The sequence below is a fragment of the Mercenaria mercenaria genome, chromosome 15 (genome assembly GCF_021730395.1).
Source record: "Mercenaria mercenaria strain notata chromosome 15, MADL_Memer_1, whole genome shotgun sequence".
Lineage (NCBI taxonomy): Eukaryota > Metazoa > Mollusca > Bivalvia > Venerida > Veneridae > Mercenaria > Mercenaria mercenaria.
In genome coordinates, this window is record NC_069375.1 from 8608517 (window position 1) to 8631969 (window position 23453).

Genomic DNA, 23453 nt, shown 5'->3' on the forward strand with positions numbered 1-23453 from the left:
CTTTCAACATCTGTTTACCATCACCATGTCCAGTTATAGGCAAGAGTACATAACTCCATCAAGGATTTTGGCTGAATTATGGCCCTTTTTGACTGAGAAATCTTGGTTAAGTTTTTCGTACCAGTTCATAATTTTTGTAAAGTGTTTGACATATGGCTTTGAAACTTTTATCACTTGTTTAGTATAATAGTCTCTATTCTGTAGGAAAGAGAACATAACTCTGTCATCTATTTTGGCTGAATTATGGCCCATTTTGGACTTTGAAATTGGTTCTGTTTCCATACAAGTCCATGTTTTGTCAAAACTATTTGACATATGGCTTTTAAACTTTGAACACTTGTTTATCATTATGATTTCCATCTGTAGGCAAGAGTACATATCTATTTTGACTGAATTATGGCCCTTTTTGGACTTTGAAATTGGCTCATATATTGCCATTTAGTGCAAGACTTATCGAAATCAAAGTAATACAGGAACATTGTTTGTCTAATCTATTTATTTCTTTTGTCTGAATATCCGTGGAAATATTTTGACACCATTCTTCAATCAATTCTTCGAATAGTCGAGCGCGCTGTCATCAGACAGCTCTTGTTTGTGTGTGTTTTAAGAAAGCTGTGATATCAGCAACAGCAAATATGCTGTTACAACTAATAAGCTGCGAAATCAGCAACAGCAAATCAGCTGTTACAACTAACAAGCTGCGAAGTCAGCAACAGCAAATATGCTGTTACAACTTATAAGCTGCGAAATCAGCAACGGCAAATATGCTGTTACAACTAATAAGCTGTGATATCAGCAACAACAAAGCTTTTTAAACTTTATTTATGTATTTAAGTATGTTGCTTTTAAGAAATTTTCTATATTGTCCGATACCGCTCGTGTCGTCTTCCCGCCTTCGTTTTCGTGTGATTTACCGGATGTTACCCGTGTTTTTTTTGTGTGTGTGTGTTTAAAGAAAGCTGTGATATCAGCAACAGCAAATATGCTGTTACAACTAATAAGCTGCGAAATCAGCAACAGCAAATATGCTGTTACAACTAATAAGCTGCGAAGTCAGCAACAGCAAATCAGCTGTTACAACTAATAAGCTGCGAAATCAGCAACAGCAAATATGCTGTTACAACTAATAAGCTGTGATATCAGCAACAGTGTAACATAACAATAAAATACTAGTAATGTACCATTGTGCAATTTGTATTAATTCTTTAAACTTGATTCATGTATTTAAGTATGTTGCTTTTAAGAAATTTTCTATATTGTCCGATACCGCTCGTGTCGTCTTCCCGCCTTCGTTTTCGTGGGATTTAACGGATGTTACCCGTGTGTTTGCGTGTTTTTTTTTGTGTGTTTTAAGAAAGTTGTGAAATCAGCAACAGCAAATATGCTGTTACAAGTAATAAGGTAAATAAGATAAATATGTTTACTGCTATCTGTTATTTGTTGCACGAGTTGATATTTGTAATTTATTACCAAATTGTTCCTCTACTGTAGATACATACATTATATGTTTTTTTTTTGTATTTGTTTCAATTTTGTTTGTAAATATTTTTACTCTTACAGTTATAATTAAAAGTAAAGAGTTCAGTTGTCAGCTGTGGAACTGCTTAGGCTTCAAAGAATGTGAGATTCAGGGAGAATGTGTTACATCACTTGGCAGCAATGGTAGACAGAGCAAAGATGGCAGTTGCTACAAATACTAAAGTTTAGGTATGCATAGAAGTCTTCTTTTTAGCTCACCTGTCACATAGTGACAAGGTGAGCTTTTGTGATTGCCCTTCGTCCGTCTGTCGTCCGTCCGTCCACAATTTCTTGTGAACACGATAGAGACTACAGTTTGCAGTCAATTTAAATCAGACTTGCACACAACTTGTATTGGCATAATATCTCGGTTCCTTTCCAAAACTGGTCAGACCCCATCACGGGTTCCTGAGTTATAGCCCCTTAAAGGGCCAAAATTCATTATTTTTGGCTTGTGAACACAATAGAGACCACATTTTGCAATCAGCTTTATTCAAACGTGCACACAACTTGTATTGGCATAATATCTCGGTTCCTTTCGAAAACTGGCCAGATCACGTCATGGGTTCCGGAGTTTTGGCCCCTTCAAGGGCAAAAATTTGCTATTTTTGGCTTGTGAACACGATAGAGACAACATTTTGTAATCAACTTTATTCAAACGTGCACACAACTTGTACTGGGATAATATCTCGGTTCCTTTCAAAAACTGGCCAGATCCCATCATGGTTTCCAGAGTTATGGCCCCTTATAGGTCCAAAATTTGCTATTTTGGATTTTGCAGCCATATAGAGACTTCATTTATGGTTTGATTTGATACAAACTTGCAAAATATCTTCAATAACAATAAATCTTGGATTCCATGACGAATCTGTCAGATCCCATCATATGTTCCCGAGTTACTTTATTTCTGATTACCTCCCCTGATTGTGATCAAAATGGATTTATATCAGTAAGTACTTATAGGACTGACTCATTAGTTGGACTGAGACAATCAGGGTAGATAACTATGGATTGATTTTACTTCAAATTACCTCCCTTTATTTCAAATTAAAATGGTTATATCTCTGTAACTAATGAAGATACTGATCCGAAATTTCATTTATGTCAACAGATGGACTTGGGCAATCAGTGAAGATACTTATTGACTGAATTTATGACAATTTACCTCCCTTTATTTCTTATCTAAATGAATACACCTTAGCATTTTCTGATGAGATTGGTTTGAAATGTTATTTATGTTTTCCATGGTAAGAAATAGTCATGTTAGATAACTCTTCATTGAACATTTATCAGTATGAATAATTTTCTAATATATTGATGTATAGGCTTGTATTCTGTATCTTCCACATGTGTATACCAGTACATGATTACCTCCCCTAATTTTGATAAAAATGGGTTTATGTCAGTAAATATTTATAGAACTAATTTGAAATTTCATTATTGTCTTTAGTTGGACTGAGGCAATCAGGGTAGATAGTTATTGACTGATTTTATGTCAAATTACCTCCCTTTGTTTCAAATTAAAATGGGTGTATCCAAAGAACTATAAAATACACAGAATGGCAACTGGCTGTAATCTCGCATGATCTCGTGTCAGAGCGTGAATCAGCGTTATCTTAGTAAAAACAAACATCGGCGAGCATGGAGTTATAATTTGTACCTTTAAAACTACATTTAGAATGCATATTAGCTTCTAAAACAACATTAGTTTAATGTGAAATAGTCTTAAGACACAAAGTACACGTTTCTTGCCATCAAAAGAAGCTTGCTCATATGGTGATAATTAATTTACCGATGAATAGTTGCTTTCGCATACAAAAGGCGTGTGGAGAAAGCGCCACTTCCGGTAATCAAGATCTCATTCAGTTATCACGGGATGTTGGTGAGATTTGCTCTATATGCCTTTCAGGTTGTCGATCTATTTATTTTTATAGCTCTTTGGTGTATCTCAGTAACCAATGAAGATACTGATTACAAATGTCATTTATACCATCAGATGTACTGAGACATTCAGGGCAGATAACTTTTGACTGAATTTATGACAATGACCTCCCTTTATTTTATGCAAATGAATATGAGCCCCGCCATGAGAAAACCAACATGGTGGGTTTGCTGGTTTTCCCATGGCGGGGCTCATTTCTTTATGTTGGTTTTCTCGTGGCACGGCTCATTTCTTAAGCCGCCACGAGAAAACCAACATAGAGGGTTTGCGACCAGGATGGATCCAGACCAGCCTGCGCATCCTGCTCAAGACAGTTCTTTATGTAGACTAATTTGAACCTTTCAGATGCTGTCAGCGAATAGGACTTGCATCGCCGTAAAAATGGACTGGCTGGCCTGCTGACCGAGGGAATGGACTGGCTGGCCTGCTGACCGACTGGTGGAGGAGATAATAATAGCTCTCTGCTGGCACACTGATGGTAAGAACAACAATAATAATATCCTGCTCATTTCTTAAGTAATTCTCTTAAATTGATAGTCATAGCATTAGTAGAGTTTTCATTAAATATTGTTATCGGAGACAGGCCGCGAAGTCTGGTGTGGATCCACGCTGGTCGCAAACCCACTGTGTTGGTTTTCTCATGGCGGGGCTCATTTCTTTATGTTGGTTTTCTCGTGGCAAGGCTCATTTCTTAAGCCATTTTAAGAAATGAGCCGTGCCATGAGAAAACCAGCATAAAGAAATGAGCCCCGCCCCGAAAACCATGTTGCTGGATTTCTCATGGCGGGGCTCATTTCTTTATGTTGGTTTTCTCGTGGCAAGGCTCATTTCTTAAGCCATTTTAAGAAATTCTCTTAAATTAATAGTCATAACATTAGTCGAGTTTTCATTAAATATTGTTATCAGAGACAGGCCGCGAAGTCTGGTGTGGATCCACGCTGGTCGCAAACCCACTATGTTGGTTTTCTCATGGCGGGGCTCATTTCTTTATGCTGGTTTTCTCGTGGCAAGGCTCATTTCTTAAGCCATTTTAAGAAATGCCAGCAAACCCACTATGTTGGTTTTCGCATGGCGGGGCTCATTTCTTTATGTTGGTTTTCTCGTGGCACGGCTCATTTCTTAAGCCGCCACGAGAAAACCAACATAGAGGGTTTGCGACCAGGATGGATCCAGACCAGCCTGCGCATCCTGCTCAAGACAGTTCTTTATGTAGACTAATTTGAACCTTTCAGATGCTGTCAGCGAATAGGACTTGCATCGCCGTAAAAATGGACTGGCTGGCCTGCTGACCGAGGGAATGGTGGACTGGCTGGCCTGCTGACCGAGGGGATGGTGGACTGGCTGGCCTGCTGACCGACTGGTGGAGGAGATAATAATAGCATTCTGCTGGCACACTGATGGTAATAACAACAATAATAATATCCTGCTCATTTCTTAAGTAATTCTCTTAAATTGATAGTCATAACATTAGTAGAGTTTTCATTAAATATTGTTATCGGAGACAGGCCGCGAAGTCTGGTGTGGATCCACGCTGGTCGCAAACCCACTATGTTGGTTTTCTCATGGCGGGGCTCATATATCTCAGCAGCATCTAATGAGATTGGTTTTAAATGTTATTTAAGTCTTCCAGGGTAAGGAATAGTCTTGTTATTACAAAAATACAGCATTTGAGCCTAGGACCCTCAAACTTGGTATATGGAAATTGGCCCTGACTAGGTCAAAAGTGACTGTTACAAGAAAATATGTATCCAGATGATATTTAATGTGTATGCCTATGTGCTCTATGTCAAAACTTGATCATATCATTTTTGAGCAGTGGTACTCAGGTGAGCAATATAGGGACATCATGGCCCTCTTGTTTTAAATATTACTGATTCCTACAATGGTTATAATTCTGTTGTGTGTTTTTGCCCTTGTTTTCATATTTATTGTTAGTTTATAAATAGGCTTGTTCCTTTCAGTTGGTGTTTTGTGTATGTTCATTCTGAAATTTGTGTGTCAGCCTTGTTGTTGTTGTTGTTATTGATTTTCTGGTGATGGTGGTGTGCTCACTGTCTGATATACTTTTAAATTGACTCTTGTCAAATGATTCAGAACTTTCTATATACTTTAAAATAAGATGTTAAGACACATTGATTATTTAATTGATTAACATTTTTGTTAATCTCTTGCTGATATGTCAATAAAATCTGTGAAAAGATCTGTTGGAAGCAAAGAATGCAACCAAAAAGAATAATAGCAGACTCGGTTTGATTGAGTCTGTTCATGAGAGGTAATGAAATGTGCAACACCTCTCACGCCCCCTAGCACCGGCTCAAGCGGAACTCTATTACACATTTGTTGAATGGACTCCATGATCCTAAAGGACCAGAAAATATAACAACACTGATACATTTGCTGCTGTTTTTTTATTCTCATTTTTCTTCTCAGTTTTATGTATTCTTTGCTTGCAATATGTTGATTTTGTACTTTCCTCTTTTTAAATACAGCTCTTGGAGATCATATTGTAATTTAGATATGTTGTCTTAATATTTATCTATTATTATTATTAGAAATAAAGGCAGAACTGTCTGGGACCTGAAGAACATGAGGTTCAGGAAGAACATGTTACATCACTAGTCAGCAATCATTGACAGAATAAAGATGTCAGGTGCTACAAATACTGAAGTTTAGGTTAACATATAAGTCTTCTTTTCCCAAAATTTTCTTTTGAGATATTTCCACAGACTAAAGATGTAGATGAAGAATTACTACGGGATTTTTCTTGTGAAGTTAATCTTTAAGTAACAAATATAACAGTATCCAGTCTAACATTGTTTACAACACCCATTTGTTATCACTATTTATTATTGTGTACTCTATAATATTTTCTAAATTCTAAATATTTCAGAGAAATCTGGAACAGGAGGGATGATGAATCACATAATTCCTTTGACAAGACAAGAGAGAATGGAATGGACAAACAGATGACATGCTGGTCAGAATGAGACTGACAGATGAAAAGTGTAAACAAGAACAATGAGATGGTTGGTATTTAAAGTTGCGAAGGGGCATCAATGGATATAGACCATAAGTATATTAGGATGCACCCGTCTGTGTCCTGACTAAGACCGGAGGGAGTGGCTCTGAAAAGGGATAGGACGACGAGGACGGGCCGTACAGACTCTCAACAGTTCTACACCAGGGAGCCATCACTGAACTTCCTTACTTTATCACACATATGCTTCAGCCACCCAGCTCCATCAAGTCTTATGGTACTGATGAGACTCCAGTATGGCAATAGACGGCAACGCAAGTAACGACAAACACTGCCGTAGAAAACTTTGAGTGGCACAGATGTGAAGACCGAACAGATCTACCAGGACGGTTTACTGATGGAATGCAGAGAAGACCCCAAGCTTCTCAATCCCTACGCTCAACGTGGGGGGGTGAGAGGGGAGGGGCATCAACACCACCTATGAGGGACCAGCTAGAATGCACCATGCAGCGACTGACCTCTCTTGTAAGGACGAGCTTGCCACCTTACCATCTGTATTTCTGCAAACAGGTCTCGGATCTCTGTCAGTTATGGTCTCATTGGTCGTGACAGTGACCCACTTTTGGCTTCAAAATTATTTGGATTTTTAGCATATACTCTATGGAAATTGCATACAGGTAAATTTTCGTGTACCACTTTGGCTTCAAAATCATCCTAAACAACATGCCTGGTGACAAGCCAGGTGTCTATACTCTACATAGCTAAAGGCTTTACTGTGCCTGAATAGGGTGGATGGACCCTTCTTGAACTTAAATACTAGTATTTTCTAAATTCTAAATATTTCAGGGAAATGTGGACAAAAGAGATTAACAGTGCAGGAGAGAATGAAATGGACAAACAGATGACATGTTGGTCAGAATGAGGTCAACAGATAAAAACCAAACCAAGAACCATGGGATCGTAGGTATATATTTTTGCAAATTATGGAGTATTTTCTAATTTCTTGATATTTCAGAGATTCTAATTTCTAAATATTTCAAGGAAATGTAGACGAGTAATGATTTACATGATTCCTTTGACAGATCACACACTGGTTAGAATGAAGCTTACAGATGAAACTCAGTAACAGTGAACAAGAACCATGAGATTGTGGGTATATGTTTTACAGTGAACAAGAACCATGAGATGGTGGGTATATGTTTTACAGTGAACAAGAACCATGAGATGGTGGGTATATGTATTACAGTGAACAAGAACCTTGAGATGGTGGGTATATGTATTACAGTGAACAAGAACCTTGAGATGGTGGGTATATGTATTACAGTGAACAAGAACCATGAGATAGTGGGTATATATATATTACAGTGAACAAGAACCATGAGATGGTGGGTATATGTATTTGCAAATTTAACATGTATTTTAACATGTATTTTCTATATTTTGATTATTTCAGAAAAATGTGGATGAGGAGGGATGATGATTTACATGATTCCTTGACAGTACAGGAGAGAATGGAATGGACAAACAGATGACATGCTGGTCAGAATGAGACCGACAGATGAAAAGGGTAAACAAGAACCATTAGATGGTGGGTATATAAAGTTGTGAATTAAGGAAGTATGTTCTTCAAATGTTCAAATTAAGGAAGTATTTTCTTAGTTCTTAATATATAGGGAAATGTTGACGAGAGGAAGTAATGATGGATTGGACAAACAGATGACATGCTGGTCAAAATGAGGTTGACAGAAAGAACATGAGATGGTAGGAATATATAATTGCATATTTAGGGAATAATTTCTAACTTCTTAATATAAATGTATTTCAGGAATTCTAAATTCTTAATATTTCAGGGATGAGTAGGGGTAATGATTTGCATGTTTCCTTTAGGTATTTGAAAATTTAGTGAGTATTTTCTATATTTTAATTGTTTCAGGGAAATGAAGACGAAGAGAGATGATGGTTCACATGATTCATTTGATGATAAAGAAGAGAACAGAATGGACAAACAGATGCTGACCAACTTTCCTGTAAACTTTGGTGACTTTAGGTCAAGTACTTTTGGAGCTACGCCTGACACAACATTAAAATGACCAATTTTTAAATAAGTCAGGGGCCATAACTCCTACACGACTGAATAAATCCGGACCCGAAACCCCAGGTACACTACACCTGCTGACCATTCCTGTAAAGTTTTTGTGACTTTATGTCAAATACTTTCGGAGCTAGGCACGACACAAAACTAAAATGACCAATTTTTACAAAGTCAGGGGCCATAACTCCTACACGACTGAATGAATCCAGACGCGAAACCCCAGATGCACAACTGCACATGATTACCAACAATCCTATAAACTCTGGTGACTCTAGGTCAAATGCTTTTGGAGCTACACGCGACACAACATTAAAATGACCAGTTTTTAGCTCACCTGTCACAAAGTGACAAGGTGAGCTTTTGTGATCGTGCGGTGTCCGTCGTCCGTGCGTGCGTCCGTGCGTGCGTCCGTCCGTAAACTTTTGCTTGTGACCACTCTAGAGGTCACATTTTTCATGGGATCTTTATGAAAATGGGTCAGAATGTTCATCTTGATGATATCTAGGTCAGGTTCGAAACTGGGTCACGTGCCGTCAAAAACTAGGTCAGTAGGTCTAAAAATAGAAAAACCTTGTGACCTCTCTAGAGGCCATATATTTCACAAGATCTTCATGAAAATTGGTCAGAATGTTCACCTTGATGATATCTAGGTCAAGTTCGAAACTAGGTCACGTGCCATCAAAAACTAGGTCAGTAGGTCTAAAAATAGAAAAAACTTGTGACCTCTCTAGAGGCCATATATTTCATAAGATCTTCATGAAAGTTGGTCAGAAGGTTCACCTTGATAAGATCTAGGTCAAGTTCGAAAGTGGGTCACGTGCCATCAAAAACTAGGTCAGTAGGTCAAATAATAGAAAAACCTTGTGACCTCTCTAAAGGCCATATTTTTCATGGGATCTGTATGAAAGTTGGTCTGAATGTTCATCTTGATGATATCTAGGTCAAATTCGAAACTGGGTCACGTGCGGTCAAAAACTAGGTCAGTAGGTCTAAAAATAGAAAAACCTTGTGACCTCTCTAGAGGCCATATATTTCATGAGATCTTCATGAAAATTGGTCAGAATGTTCACCTTGATGATATCTAGGTCAGGTTCGAAAGTGGGTCACATGCCATCAAAAACTAGGTCAGTAGGTCAAATAATAGAAAAACCTTGTGACCTCTCTAGAGGCCATATTTTTCATGGGATCTGTATGAAAGTTAGTCTGAATGTTCATCTTGATGGTATCTAGGTCAAGTTTGAAAGTGGGTCACGTGCCTACAAAATGTAGGTCAGTAGGTCAAATAATGAAAAAACGTTGTGACCTCTCTATAGGCCATATTTTTCATGGGATCTGTATGAAAGTTGGTCTGAATGTTTTTCTTGATGATATATAGGTCAAGTTTGAAACTGGGTCAACTGCGATCAAAAACTAGGTCAGTAGGTCTTAAAATAGAAAAACCTTGTGACCTCTCTAGAGGGCATACCCTTGAATGGATCTTCATGAAAATTGGTCAGGATGTTCACCTTGATGAAATCTAGGTCAAGTTTGAAACTGGGTCACATTCCATAAAAAACTAGGTCAGTAGGTCAAATAATAAAAAAAACCTTGTGACCTCTCTAGAGGCCATACTTTTCATGGGATCTGTATGAAAGTTGGTCTGAATGTTCATTGTGATGATATCTAGGTCATGTTTGAAACTGGGTCAACTGCGGTCAAAAACTAGGTCAGTAGGTCTAAAATAATTAAAATCTTTTGACATCTCTAGAGGCCATATTTTTCAATGGATCTTCATGAAAATTGATCTGAATGTTCATCTTGATAATATCTAGGTCAGTTTCGAAACTGGGTCACATGCGGTCAAAAACTAGGTCAGTAGGTATAAAAATAGAAAAACTTTGTGACCTCTCTAGAGGCCATATTTTTCATAAGATCTTCATGAAAATTAGTGAGAATGTTCACCTTGATGATATCTAGATAAAATTCAAAACAGGGTCACGTACCTTCGAAAACTAGGTCCATAGGTCAAATAATAGAAAAACCTGGTGACCTCTCTAGAGACCATATTTTTCAATGGATCTTCATGAAAATGGTCAGAATTTTTATCTTTATAATATCTAGGTCAAGTTCAAAACTGGGTCACATGAGCTCAAAAACTAGGTCACTATGTCAGATAATAGAAAAAACGACGTCATACTCAAAACTGGGTCATGTGGGAAGAGGTGAGCGATTCAGGACCATCATGGTCCTCTTGTTAATTAAGTCAGGGGCCATAACTCCTACACGACTGAATAAATCAGGAACCAAAACCCTGTAAAGTTTTGTGACTTTGTCAAATACTTTAGGAGCTAGGCATGACACAACACTAAAATGACCAATTTTTACAAAGTCAGGGGCCATAACTCCTACACAACTGAATGAATCCGAACGCGAAACCCGAGGTGCACAACTACACATGCTGACCAACATTCCTGTAAAGTTTTGTGACTCTATGTCAAATACTTTTGGAGCTAGGCGCGACAACATTCTTAGATGGATGGACAAGGGCAAATCTATATGCCCCCCGCTAAAACTGGGGGCATAAAAATGAACCCTGGGAAGGTGGGTATATACATGTATAATTGCAAATTTAGGGAATGTTTTCTAACTTCTTAATATTTCAGGGATTCTAAAATACTTAATATTTCAGAGAAATGTGGATGAGTAGGGATGATGGCTTGCATGATTGCTTTGATGTTACATGAGAGAATGGATTGGACAAACAGATGACATGCTGGTCAAAATGAGGTTGACAGAAAGAACCATCAGATGGTAGGTATATATAATTGCAAATTTATGGAGTATTTTCTAACTTCTTAATACAAATGTATTTCAGGAATTCTAAATTCTTAATATTTTAGGGACAAGTAGGGGTAATGATTTGCATGATTCCTTTGGTATTTGAAAAATTAGCGAGTATTTTCTATATTTTAATTGTTTCAGGGAAATGAAGACGAAGAGAGATGAAGGTTCACATGATTCATTTGATGATAAAGAAGAGAACAGAATGGACAAACAGATGACATGGAGGTCAGAATGAGGCTGACAGATGAAAAGCATTAAACAACGAGATGGTCGGTATATATAATTGCAAATTTAGGGGGATACTTCTTAACAGGAATTCTAAATTCTTAATATTTTAGGGACAAGTAGGGGTAATGATTTGCATGATTCCTTTGGTATTTGAAAAATTAGCGAGTATTTTCTATATTTTGTTTCAGGGAAATGAAGACGAAGAGAGATGATGGTTCACATGATTCATTTGATGATAAAGAAGAGAACAGAATGGACAAACAGATGACATGGAGGTCAGAATGAGGCTGACAGATGAAAAGCATTAAACAACGAGATGGTCGGTATATATAATTGCAAATTTAGGGAGATTTTCTAACTTCTTAATACAAATGTATTTCAGGAATTCTAAATTCTTAATATTTCAGGGATGAGTAGGGGTAATGATTTGCATGTTTCCTTTAGGTATTTGAAAATTTAGTATTTTCTATATTTTAATTGTTTCAGGGAAATGAAGACGAAGAGAGATGATGGTTCACGTGATTCATTTGATGATAAAGAAGAGAACAGAATGGACAAACAGATGCTGACCAACTTTCCTGTAAACTTTGGTGACTTTAGGTCAAATACTTTTTGAGCTACGCCTGACACAACATTAAAATGACCAATTTTTAGATAAGTCAGGGGCCATAACTCCTACACGACTGAATAAATCCGGACCCGAAACTCCAGGTACACTGCACATGCTGACCATTCCTGTAAAGTTTAGTGACTTTATGTCAAATACTTTCGGAGCTAGGCACGACACAACACTAAAATGACCAATTTTTACAAAGTCAGGGGCCATAACTCCTACACGACTGAATGAATCCAGACGCGAAACTCCAGATGCACAACTGAACATGCTTACCAACATTTCTATAAACTTGGTGACTCTAGGTCAAATACTTTTGGAGCTACGCGCGACACAACATTAAAATGACCAATTTTTAATTAAGTCAGGGGCCATAACTCCTACACGACTGAATAAATCAGGACCCAAACCCCTGTAAAGTTTTGTGACTTTATGTCAAATACTTTTGGAGCTAGGCATGACACAACACTAAAATGACCAATTTTTACAAAGTCAGGGGCCATAACTCCTACACAACTGAATGAATCTGAACGCGAAACCCCAGGTGCACAACTACACATGCTGACCAACATTCCTGTAAAGTTTTGTGACTCTATGTCAAATACTTTTGGAGTTTGGCGCGACAACATTCTTAGATGGATGGACAAGGGCAAATCTATATGCCCCCCGCTAAAACTGGGGGCATAAAAATGAACCCTGAGAAGGTGGGTATATACATGTATAATTGCAAATTTAGGGAATGTTTTCTAACTTCTTAATATTTCAGGGATTCTAAATATTTAATATTTCAGAGAAATGTGGATGAGTAGGGATGATGGCTTGCATGATTACTTTGATGTTACATGAGAGAATGGATTGGACAAACAGATGACATGCTGGTCAAAGTGAGGTTGACAGAAAGAACCATCAGATGGTAGGTATATATAATTGCAAATTTATGGAGTATTTTCTAACTTCTTAATACAAATGTATTTCAGGAATTCTAAATTCTTAATATTTTAGGGACAAGTAGGGGTAATGATTTGCATGATTCCTTTGGTATTTGAAAAATTAGCGAGTATTTTCTATATTTTAATTGTTTCAGGGAAATGAAGACGAAGAGAGATGAAGGTTCACATGATTCATTTGATGATAAAGAAGAGAACAGAATGGACAAACAGATGACATGGAGGTCAGAATGAGGCTGACAGATGAAAAGCATTAAACAACGAGATGGTCGGTATATATAATTGCAAATTTAGGGGGATACTTCTTAATACAAATGTATTTCAGGAATTCTAAATTCTTAATATTTTAGGGACAAGTAGGGGTAATGATTTGCATGATTCCTTTGGTATTTGAAAAATTAGCGAGTATTTTCTATATTTTAATTGTTTCAGGGAAATGAAGACGAAGAGAGATGACGGTTCACATGATTCATTTGATGATAAAGAAGAGAACAGAATGGACAAACAGATGACATGGAGGTCAGAATGAGGCTGACAGATGAAAAGCATTAAACAACGAGATGGTCGGTATATATAATTGCAAATTTAGGGGGATACTTCTTAATACAAATGTATTTCAGGAATTCTAAATTCTTAATATTTTAGGGACAAGTAGGGGTAATGATTTGCATGATTCCTTTGGTATTTGAAAAATTAGCGAGTATTTTCTATATTTTGTTTCAGGGAAATGAAGACGAAGAGAGATGATGGTTCACATGATTCATTTGATGATAAAGAAGAGAACAGAATGGACAAACAGATGACATGGAGGTCAGAATGAGGCTGACAGATGAAAAGCATTAAACAGTGAGATGGTCGGTATATATAATTGCAAATTTAGGGAGATTTTCTAACTTCTTAATACAAATGTATTTCAGTAATTCTAAATTCTTAATATTTCAGGGATGAGTAGGGGTAATGATTTGCATGTTTCCTTTAGGTATTTGAAAATTTAGTATTTTCTATATCTTAATTGTTTCAGGGAAATGAAGACGAAGAGAGATGATGGTTCACATGATTCATTTGATGATAAAGAAGAGAACAGAATGGACAAACAGATGCTGACCAACTTTCCTGTAAACTTTGGTGACTTTAGGTCAAATACTTTTGGAGCTACGCCTGACACAACATTAAAATGACCAATTTTTAGCTCACCTGTCACATAGTGACAAGGTGAGCTTTTGTGATCACCCTTCGTCCGTCGTCCGTCCGTCCGTCAACAATTTCTTGTCTGCACGATAGTGGTTTCATTTATGATTTTATTTTAACCAAACTTGCACACAACTTGTATCACCATAAGATCTCGTTTCCTTTCTTGAACTGGCCAGATCCCATTATGGGTCCCAGAGTTATGGCCCCTGAAAGGGCCAAAATCAGCTATTTTGACCTTGTCTGCACTATAGCAGCTTTATTTATGATCTGATTTTTACCAAACTGGCACACAACTTGTATCACCATAAGATCTTGGTTCCTTTTTTGAACTGGCCAGATTCCATTATGGGTTCCAGAGTTATGGCCCCTGAAAGGACCAGAATTAGCTATTTTGCCCTTGTCTGCACAGTAGCAGCTTCATTTATAATTTGAATTTAATCAGACTTGCACAAAACTTGTGTTGCCATAAGATCTCAGTTCCTTTCTTGAACCGGCCAGATCCCCTAATGGGTTCCAGAGTTATGGCCCCTGAAAGGGCCAAAATTAGCTATTTTGACCTTGTCTGTACAATAGCAACTTCATTTATGATTTGATTTTAACCAAACTTGCACACAACTTGTATCACCACAAGATCTTGGTTCCTTTCTTAAACTGGCCAGATTCCATCATGGGTTCCAGAGTTATGGCCCCTTAAATGTCCAAAATTGGCTATTTTGGCTTTTGCAGCCATATAGAGACTTCATTTATGGTTTTATTTGATACACAAAACTTTCAAAATATCTTCAACAACAATAAATCGTGGATTCCATGACAAATCAGATCCAATCGTAGTTTCCAGAGTTATTTTATATCTGATTACCTCCCCTGATTGTAGTCAAAATGGATTTATATCAGTAAATACTTACAGGACTTATTTGAAATTTCATTATTGTCATTAGTTGGACCGAGCCAATCAGGGTAGATAACTATGGACTGATTTTATGTCAAATTACCTCCCTTTATTTCAAATTAAAATGGGTATATCTCCGTAACTAATGAAGATACTGATCTGAAATTTCATTTATGTCAACAGATTTATTTGGCAGATCCTTCTTTTATTAACTTACATTAATTTTCTTTTGAATTACTTCCCTTTTAACGTTACTATAAATAGCCTATTTTTAGTAACTTTTTTATTATAGGCCGTAGGGAAAAACCGAGACCACTTTTCTGTGGTACAACATGGATGGTACCTCCAATTTTTAGGTGTATTTTGACATATCTATACCTTGTAAGAATTTTGTTTTTCTTTTTGGTTAAATTTCTTTCCATTGTTCCTGTCCTTTGGACTTAGATATTTTTTCTGAGGACCTTCTTGTCCTCAAGTGCAATGATAACAGGTGAGCGATATAGGGCCATCATGGCCCTCTTGTCATGAAATTTTGGACAAGTTCAAATCTAGGTCATCTGGGTAAAAAACTAGGTACATTCTTTGGTCCAATCTTAATGAAAATTGGTCAGAATATTTATCTCCATGAAATCAGTAGGTAAAACATGTTTACACTGTTTTGGTGTGTTACACAGGTGAGCGACCTAGGGCCATCTTGGCCCTCTTGTTAAATAAGTCAGGGGCCATAACTCCTACACGACTGAATAAATCCGGACCCAAAACTCCAGGTACACTGCACATGCTGACCATTCCTGTAAAGTTTTATGACTTTATGTCAAATACTTTCGGAGCTAGGCACGACACAACACTAAAATGACCAATTTTTACAAAGTCATGGGCCATAACTCCTGCACGACTGAATGAATCCAGACGCGAAACCCCAGATGCACAACTGAACATGCTTACCAACATTTCTATAAACTTGGTGACTCTAGGTCAAATACTTCTGGAGCTACGCGCGACACAACATTAAAATGACCAATTTTTAATTAAGTCAGGGGCCATAACTCCTACACGACTGAATAAATCAGGACCCAAAACCCTGTAAAGTTTTGTGACTTTATGTCAAATACTTTTGGAGCTAGGCATGACACAACACTAAAATGACCAATTTTTACAACGTCAGGGGCCATAACTCCTACACAACTGAATGAATCCGAACGCGAAACCCCAGGTGCACAACTACACATGCTGACCAACATTCCTGTAAAGTTTTGTGACTCTATGTCAAATACTTTTGGAGCTAGGCGCGACAACATTCTTAGATGGATGGACAAGGGCAAATCTATATGCCCCGCGCTAAAACTGGGGGCATAAAAATGAACCCTGAGAAGGTGGGTATATACATGTATAATTGCAAATTTAGGGAATGTTTTCTAACTTTTTAATATTTCAGGGATTCTAAATACTTAATATTTCAGAGAAATGTGGATGAGTAGGGATGATGGCTTGCATGATTACTTTGATGTTACATGAGAGAATGGATTGGACAAACAGATGACATGCTGGTCAAAATGAGGTTGACAGAAAGAACCATCAGATGGTTGGTATATATAATTCCAAATTTAGGGAGTATTTTCTAACTTCTTAATACAAATGTATTTCAGGAATTCTAAATTCTTAATATTTTAGGGACGTGTAGGGGTAATGATTTGCATGATTCCTTTGGTATTTGAAAATTTCGTGAGGTTTTTCTATACTCTAATTGTTTCAGGGAAATGAAGACGAAGAGAGATGATGGTTCACATGATTCATTTGATGATAAAGAAGAGAACAGAATGGACAAACAGATGACATGGAGGTCAGAATGAGGCTGACAGATGAAAAGCATTAAACAGTGAGATGGTCGGTATATAATATTGCTAATTAAGGGAGTGTTTTCTAAATTTTCAATATTTCAGGAAAATGTGGACGAGGGGGATTAACAATGCAGGAGAAAATGGAATGGACTAACAGATGACATGCTGGTCAGACTGAAGTTGACAGATGAAAAGCAAAAAAAGAACCATGAGATGGTATGTGTACATAATTGCAAATTTATGGAGTGTTTTCTAACTTCCTAATATTTCAGGGATTTTAAATTCTTGATATTTCAGAGAAATGTGGATGAGTAGGGATGATGATTTGCATGATTCCTGCGACGTTACAGGAGAGAATTGAATGGACAAACAGATGACATGGAGGTCAGAATGAGGCTGACAGATGAAAAGCGTAAACAAGAACAAAGAGATGGTTGGTATATGAAGTTGCAAATTAAGGGAGAGAATGGAATGGACAGATGACATGCTGGTCAGGGACCATAACTCCTACAATACTGAATGAATCCAGACGCAAAACCCCAGGTGCACAACTGCACATGCTGACCAACTTTCCTGTAAACTTTGACTAGGTCAAATACTTTTGGAGCTATGCCTGACAACATTAAAATGACCAATTTCTAACTAAGTCAGGGGCCATAACTCCTACACAACTGAATAAATCCGGACGCGAAACCCCAGGTACACAACTACACATGCTGACCAACATTCCTGTAAAGTTTTGTGACTTTATGTCAAATACTTTTGGAGCTAGGCACGACACAACATTAAAATGACCAATTTTTACATAGTCAGGGGCCATAACTCCTACACAACTAGAACAAAGAGAAGGTTGGTATATGAAGTTGCAAATTAAGGGAGTATTTTCTAAATTCTAAATATTTCAGGGAAATGTTGACGAGAGGGATTAACAGTGCAGTAGAGAATGGAATTGACAAACAGATAACATGCTGGTCTGTATGAAACTGACAGATGAAAATGTGAACAAAAACCATGAGATGGTGGGTATATGTATTTGCAAATTTAGCAAGTAGTTTCTATATATTGATTATTTCAGAGAAATGTGGACGAGGAGGGATGATGATTCATGTGAATCTTTTGTTGATACAGGAGAGAATGGAATGGACAATCATATGACATGCTGGTCAGAATGAGGCAAGATGAAAAGTGTAAACAAGAATCAGATGAGATGGTACCAGTAGGTATATATAGTGGTAAGTTTAGGGAGTATTTTCTAAATTCTAAGTATTTCAGGGATTCTAAATTCTGAATATTTCAGGGAAATGTGGACGAGGATGGATGATGATTTCCATGATTCCTTTGACAATACAGGAGAGAATGGAATGAACACTTAGATGACATACTGGTCAGAAAAGTTTACAGATGAAAACAGCCAACAAGAAGCATAAGTTGGTGGGCATCGAAAGTTCCAAACTTAAGAAATATCTATAGTTAAGAAAAGCTTAAATTTTTTGAAATCTTGAGTATGTTGCAGCTTGAGAAAATAGTATTTTTTGTGTGTTTCAAAAATTTATGTTTGACATGCGATGTTGAATGTAAGGAACAATGTTTAAATGTTCAGAGCTTTTTTGTTTTAAGATATAGACCCTAAAGGATATTCCTAAATGAGAACAGTCACTTCATAGATTCTATGTAAACATAAGATTAACTGGTTAAAGCACGGTATAAAAGTGTACTGCTGCTCAAAAACTAAATGATACAGTTTTGATCCGAGTTTTATTTAAAATTCTGCAATTTTTGTGGATAAAAATTTGATTTGCTCGCATAGTACGCCAAGTATTATTTGTACCAAACATTTAAATCTTTATGGCATGGTTGTGCCACAGGCTTACCATGATATTTGATTGTTTGTAGGAACTGTTCCCATAGAGTTTGATTTAAACCTAGCAAAATAGTGCTGAATTATTGACAGGTCGGTAGGTCACACCATGAATTGAAACTTTATTTAAGGATTCATGTGATAAAAGAGTCCTGTAAATGGCAGATATTGTTTATGTTATGATATACTTTTATTTCTTTCAGGTGTGTTGAGGTGAAACCTGATGATTCTTAGAAAGACTGTCTTCGGCTAATGCACAAAAAGCCTGGCAACAGCTTCAAGCTTGGCAGCGGCTTCTGAAAGCATGGACACATATCAGTAAGTTAACATTTTTCATTTTACAGTTATTGTCCATGTGCAGTCACATGGAGGAAAGATTCACAAGGGCAAAAATAAACTCTGTCTAAACCACAAAATATCACATTTAATTAGTCTTTAACTATGTGGATTTCTAACTATCAAGTGGAGGAATTATTACAATAAATAAAATAATGTAAACTATAAAATAAAATAATAAAAAAAACAGAATAAATAAAAACCATTTTTAGGGAAAAAAGTGACTCTTTTCTAATGCTACCTGATTTTAAGTTTGTCTAGAATTGCTTGATTGAGACTGTTTATATTTGGCTGTTAATGAGAAGTTGATAGAAAGAGAAAAAAATCTGATGTAGAAATGTAAGTCAGAACAATGTCAAACTTGAAATCTGGAGGTCCCAAGTCCTCGGAAAAGCAGAGGGGAAAGGAGCTGCTGCCTTGGTTGTCTGTGACAAAATGCTTATCTTAACCCTTGCCCTGCTAAATTTCTATAATGATATTGTCCATCTCTCAATTTGGACTGTACCATTAACTGTTAAAAGGGGTGCTCACCAAAAAGACACTGACAGAATGGCGAACAATGCAGATCATAATCAGACTGCATGGATGTGCAGGTTGGTCATGATCTACACTGGTCGCAAAGGCAGACTAATTCATGTCCAGCATGATAAGGGTTAAGACTATATTGTTTTAAATAAAACAGAAATAACATAGTTGTTTTTAACTGAAATATTTGAAATTTTTAAAAAACAGTTTTTCAGCTTAACTATACGAAGTATGGAGAGCTGTCCTACTTGACCCAGCATTGGTGTCCTTCCGCTTCCGCACTTTGCTAGAAGTTTTTTTGCACTTCCTCTTTATCTTTGTTATTACTTGAAGGATTTACTTCAGACTTAAAAATAGTTGTTCCTCATCATCACCCACATCATATGGCACAAGGGATCATAACTCTGGCACCAATATTTCATGAATTATACCCCCTTTTTACTAAGAATTTCAGGTTAAAGTTTTGGTGCACTTTCCCTTCATCTTAGTTATTACTAAATGGATTTGATTCAAACTTAATAGAGTTGTTCAACATCATCACTCACATCACATCATATGACACAAGGGCCGTAACTCTTGCACCAGTATTTCAAGAATTATCCCCCTTTTTATACGCCCAAAGGGACGTATTATGTTATGGTCCCGGTGTCCGTCCGTGAGAAATTTTGTGTCCGCTCTGTAACTCTTGAACCCCTTGAAGGATTTCAAAGAAACTTGACACAAATGTTCACTACACCAAGACAACGTGCAGAAAGCATGTTTTGGATGTGTCATTTCAAGGTCAAGGTCACACTTAGGGGTCATATGAGTGTGTTTTTTGTCCGCTCTGTAACTCTTGAACTGCTTGAATGATTTCAAAGAAACTTGGCACAAATGTTCACCACACTGAGGTGACGTGCAGAGCGCATGTTTTGGATGACTTGCTTCAAGGTCAAGGTCACACTTAGGGGTCAAAGGTCATATATGACTTTGTTGTACAACATGGATGGTACATCCAATTTTTAGATGTATTTTGACATAACTTTACCTGGTAAGAATTTTTTTGTGGACTTAGAAATTATTTTTTTTTGGAATTTCTTCTTTTTTGTTGTTCCTGTCCTTTGGGCTTCAACAGTCAAGTTCTTTAAATTTTGTTCCAATCCTCTGATGTAACCCTTTGGGCGTATATTGCCCCGCTTGGCGGCGCTCTTGTTACTTATACATTCAGGTTAAAGTTTTGATGCACTTTCATTTTATCTCAGTTGTTACTGAATGGATTTGATTCACACTTAAAATAGTTGTTCCACCTTATCACTCTCATCATATGACACAAGGTCAGTAACTCTGGCATCAATTTTTCATGAATTATGCCCATTTTTACTTTTAATTAAAGATTAATTTTGATGCACTTTCACTTTATCTCAGTTATTACAAAATGGATTTAATTCAACATCACACAAGGTGCATCACTCTTGCACCAATATTTCATAAATTATGCCCCCTTTTTGCTTAGAATTTTACTGATTAATATTTTGATACTTGATCCTTATCACTCTTATTACTTAATACTTTTGACACAGACTCACGCTATTATCCAATATCTTCATCTACATTGCAGTCATTAAACACTCCAGTGACAGCTCCAGCTTCATCAAATATGCCCAGTTTCACTATCCAGCATCGAAATAGTTGAGCACGCTGTCTATTGTGATAACTCTTGTGTTGTAACCTTTCCATCTGTGCCTGTGTCACAGAAGTTTCACGTGTAAGCAGGTTTCACTAAAATCAATTAGGTCAAAAATTTCCAAACTCTTCAACCCAATACTCCTGATCCTCAAGTTTCACTCGGGCATTGCTCAGAAATGTAGTATAAGCAGAAAGTATCCATTTGAGTTGTAAAATGGTTTTCAGGAGAATACATACAAGAAGTTGTAAATACATTTTATCAATTAGCTGCAGCCAGTTTCCATTTCAGCTTCTTAAAGGGTCAAGGGTCCAGGGTTTGGAAATTACTCTCAACCTTGTCTTCAGCTAATTATTAATTTGTGCTCAGAATCAACCATTTAGAAGCCAGAGGTTTGAAAGTGATCTCTAAAGTCCATTGTATATCTGTTACATTGCAGAGAACTTGTTTTCCCCAAGGAGTTTAATTAGTTATATAGGAGCAGAGAAAACTTCCTAGAGGTTTTTATATCTTTCACTAAATGCTGACAAAAAGGCATATCTACCTTTTAATGTTATAACATTTTGATAGTTTTGTTGTGCCCCTGCAATGAGTGGTGGGGGCATATAAATTTGCTCTTGTCTGTCCGTCCATCCATCCGCCGCCCCCCCCTCCCCCCGGCAATGAGTGGTGGGGGCATATAAATTTACTCTTGTCTTGTCCGTCCGTCCATCTGAAGTTTGTGACGCGCCTAGCTCAAGAAGTATTTGATATAAATTGATGAAACCTTGCATGAGTCTTTATCATGATATGAACTTGCACACCTTCTATTTTTCATCTGGCTCCGCCCCCTAATTTTAGAGTTATGGCCCCTGAAATAGTCAAAAATGCACATTTTCACCTTTTGACATGCCTAGCTCAAAAAGTATTTGATATAAATTGATGAGTCTTTATCATGATATGAACTTGCGAACCTACTATTTTTTATCTGGGTCCGTCCCCTATTTCCAGAGTTATGGCCCTTGAAATAATAAAAAAATGCACATTTTCACCTAATTATGTGCCCCTTGAAATAGTAAAAAAATGCACATTTTCACCTAATTATGTGCCTCATTCAGAAAGTATTAAATGTAAATTCATGAAACCGTGCTTGAGTCTTTATCATAATGTGACCTTGCACACTTGGCATTCTTCTTGAGAATTTTAGCGTTTATTACAGAGTTATGGTCCTTGAAATAGCCAAAATAGTGGATTTTTTGTTTGTAATGCTCATAGCTCAAAAAGTATATGGTATAGAATAATGAATCCTTTTCATATTTTTTTTTGAGGCTTTACCATTAAGACTGCAAACATTTGAATTATTCCCCTTATTTGTGACAAATGTACCAGTGGGGGAGGGGCACACCCTGTGTCCTACAGACACATTCTAGTTTGTACTGCTGTAGATCTATATTGGTGAGGTAAATCAATTGATTTAATGAAGAGGTAATAGAAAAATGACTAGATGAAAACAACATGGATTTATTAAACTATTGAAGAATTATTGATAGACCCATTATCCAGTTTGACAGATTGTAAATCATTTACTTGTTAGCCTGCGAATTTACCTAAATGTGAATTATCAATTTTGTTAAATAGCAAGTAAAGACAAAACCTAGAAGAATGACAGAAGTTGAGCAAATCCATCTGTGTTTGGATCATGCCCATGTCCTGTCTAAATACCTTGCACTTATTATATTTTAATTATCAAAAATTACACAGAACAACAGGAACAGCTGCCATATAACAACTGGATGCAGCTGAAAGTAACAGACAGATGAAGATGTTGGAAAAGTTCAAGTAACAAGATCATAATTAAGTAAGAACATTTTGTTGTGTGATCCGCCATTGCATTGAGTCAAGTGGATAAAGTAATTAATCAACATCTTATCTAATATAGGATAAAACAGGTACTGAAAAAATACAAATGCCTTCTTAAGGTAGTTCTGCACGTTTTGATCGAATTTTTTTTCTACAATGTAGAATTTGATTAAA

General features: G+C 36.8%; 1 long non-coding RNA gene across 2 annotated transcripts; it reads left to right on the forward strand.

Moving 5' to 3' along the window:
* The first annotated feature begins 16092 nt into the window (after nt 1-16092).
* On the forward strand, nt 16093-23453 carry LOC128548666 (uncharacterized). Of its 2 annotated transcripts, XR_008367215.1 has the most exons (5): nt 16093-16802; nt 16974-18077; nt 18356-18489; nt 19120-19234; nt 23181-23453. It is a non-coding gene; the product is annotated as an uncharacterized LOC128548666 (long non-coding RNA). The 2 variants fall into 2 exon arrangements; XR_008367214.1 differs by having other exon boundaries at nt 16974-18489.